The sequence below is a fragment of the Phallusia mammillata genome, chromosome 1, assembly GCF_965637545.1.
Source record: "Phallusia mammillata chromosome 1, kaPhaMamm4.hap1.1, whole genome shotgun sequence".
Lineage (NCBI taxonomy): Eukaryota > Metazoa > Chordata > Ascidiacea > Phlebobranchia > Ascidiidae > Phallusia > Phallusia mammillata.
The window spans coordinates 31,758,607-31,761,931 of NC_137252.1; positions in this window are offsets into that span (position 1 = coordinate 31,758,607).

Sequence of the window (3,325 nt, forward strand, 5' to 3'; positions counted from 1 at the left end):
AAGGCCTTAGGTTTTTTTCAAAAATCGGGTCAAAATTTTCGATTTTAAAAACCGATTTGAACCGGTTTGGAGGTTCGGTAGGAGGCAGAAACCGATCAAAACCGGTTTGAAACTGGAATATTCCGGTAAAAAAACACCGAAAACCGGATTTTTCTTCGATTTTTTGACCTCCAAAATCGAAAAATCGGAAAGCCTTGGGTTTTCTTCAAAAATCGGGTCAAAATTTTCGATTTTAAAAACCGGTTTGAACCGGTTTGAACCGGTTTGGAGGTTCGGTAGGAGGCAGAAACCGATCAAAACCGGTTTGAAACTGGAATATTCCGGTGAAAACCCACCGAAAACCGGATTTTTCTTCGATTTTTTGACCCCCAAAATCGAAAAAACGGAAAGGCTATTGCCTTAGGTTCTTTTCAAAAATCGGGTCAAAATTTTCGATTTTAAAAACCGGTTCGAACCGGTTTGAACCGGTTTGGAGGTTCGGTAGGAGGCAGAAACCGATCAAAACCGGTTTGAAACTGGAATATTCCGGTGAAAACCCACCGAAAACCGGATTTTTCTTCGATTTTTTGACCTCCAAAATCGAAAAATCGGAAAGCCTTGGGTTTTTTTCAAAAATCGGGTCGAAATTTTCGATTTAAAAAACCGGTTTGAACCGGTTTGGAGGTTCGGTAGGAGGCAGAAACCGATCAAAACCGGTTTGAAACTGGAATATTCCGGTAAAAACCCACCAAATACCGGATTTTTCTTTGAATTTTTGACCCCCAAAAATCGAAAAAACGGAAAGGCTGTAGCCTTAGGTTTTTTTCAAAAATCGAGTCAAAATTTTCGATTTTAAAAACCGGTTTGAACCGGTTTGGAGGTTCGGTAGGAGGCAGAAACCGATCAAAACCGGTTTGAAACTGGAATATTCCGGTAAAAACCCACCAAAAACCGGATTTTTCTTTGAATTTTTGACCCCCAAAAATCGAAAAAACGGAAAGGCTATAGCCTTAGGCTATTTTCAAAAATCGGGTCGAAATTTTCGATTTTAAAAACCGATTTGAACCGGTTTGGAGGTTCGGTAGGAGGCAGAAACCGATCAAAACCGGTTTGAAACTGGAATATTCCGGTGAAAACCCACCGAAAACCGGATTTTTCTTCGATTTTTTGACCCCCAAAATCGAAAAAACGGAAAGGCCTTAGGTTTTTTTCAAAAATCGGGTCAAAATTTTCGATTTTAAAAACCGATTTGAACCGGTTTGGAGGTTCGGTAGGAGGCAGAAACCGATCAAAACCGGTTTGAAACTGGAATATTCCGGTAAAAAAACACCGAAAACCGGATTTTTCTTCGATTTTTTGACCTCCAAAATCGAAAAATCGGAAAGCCTTGGGTTTTCTTCAAAAATCGGGTCAAAATTTTCGATTTTAAAAACCGGTTTGAACCGGTTTGAACCGGTTTGGAGGTTCGGTAGGAGGCAGAAACCGATCAAAACCGGTTTGAAACTGGAATATTCCGGTGAAAACCCACCGAAAACCGGATTTTTCTTCGATTTTTTGACCCCCAAAATCGAAAAAACGGAAAGGCTATTGCCTTAGGTTCTTTTCAAAAATCGGGTCAAAATTTTCGATTTTAAAAACCGGTTCGAACCGGTTTGAACCGGTTTGGAGGTTCGGTAGGAGGCAGAAACCGATCAAAACCGGTTTGAAACTGGAATATTCCGGTGAAAACCCACCGAAAACCGGATTTTTCTTCGATTTTTTGACCTCCAAAATCGAAAAATCGGAAAGCCTTGGGTTTTTTTCAAAAATCGGGTCGAAATTTTCGATTTAAAAAACCGGTTTGAACCGGTTTGGAGGTTCGGTAGGAGGCAGAAACCGATCAAAACCGGTTTGAAACTGGAATATTCCGGTAAAAACCCACCAAATACCGGATTTTTCTTTGAATTTTTGACCCCCAAAAATCGAAAAAACGGAAAGGCTGTAGCCTTAGGTTTTTTTCAAAAATCGAGTCAAAATTTTCGATTTTAAAAACCGGTTTGAACCGGTTTGGAGGTTCGGTAGGAGGCAGAAACCGGTCAAAACCGGTTTGAAACTGGAATATTCCGGTAAAAACCCACCAAAAACCGGATTTTTCTTTGAATTTTTGACCCCCAAAAATCGAAAAAACGGAAAGGCTATAGCCTTAGGTTATTTTAAAAAATCAGGTCGAAATTTTCGATTTAAAAAACCGGTTTAAACCGGTTTGGAGGTTCGGTAGGAGGCAGAAACCGGTCAAAACCGGTTTGAAACTGGAATATTCCGGTAAAAACCCACCAAAAACCTGATTTTTCTTTGAATTTTTGACCCCCAAAAATCGAAAAAACGGAAAGGCTATAGCCTTAGGGTTTTTTCAAAAATCGGGTCAAAATTTTCGATTTTAAAAACCGATTTGAACCGGTTTGGAGGTTCGGTAGGAGGCAGAAACCGGTCAAAACCGGTTTGAAACTGGAATATTCCGGTAAAAACCCACTCAAAACCTGATTTTTCTTTGAATTTTTGACCCCCAAAAATCGAAAAAACGGAAAGGCTATAGCCTTAGGGTTTTTTCAAAAATCGGGTCGAAATTTTCGATTTAAAAAACCGATTTGAACCGGTTTGGAGGTTCGGTAGGAGGCAGAAACCGGTCAAAACCGGTTTGAAACTGGAATATTCCGGTGAAAACCCACCGAAAACCGGATTTTTCTTCGATTTTTTGACCCCCAAAATCGAAAAAACGGAAAGGCCTTAGGTTTTTTTCAAAAATCGGGTCAAAATTTTCGATTTCAAAAATCGATTTTAAAAACCGGCTTGGAGGTTTGGAATATTCCCGCGAAACCCACCGAAAACCGGATTTTGTTTTATTTTTTGACCCCCCAAAATCGAAGACTATAGACTGCGTCGCCATACCGTCATTATATTGAAGCTTGAAGGGCAATGTCTTGGAAAAATTTGTTGTAGATTGCAACAACTCATATCAAAGTCCACTACGCTATTGCAGCTAAATGATCTATTACCAACCGTGGTTCTGAAATCATCCGAATAAAAAAGGAATAAAAGCAACGTCTCAGTAAACGCTTGGCTGCCATCAGCCTCCTATCGAAACTCCACATTGGTTCTAACGTAAATACTTGAAGGTATGAAAGCCAGATGCTTGTATTTTTACGGTAGGGAAAAGGGGGTTCTGGTCTCATCCTGTTTTAAATTTATACGTACTCACAACGGTTCACAAAGTTTACGACCTGTTCGTTATGTAAAAAAATTTTTTGGTAGTAAAGATTAGTTTACAGTTGGCATTTTGTACCTTATAATGTTTTCTGTACACAAAGCA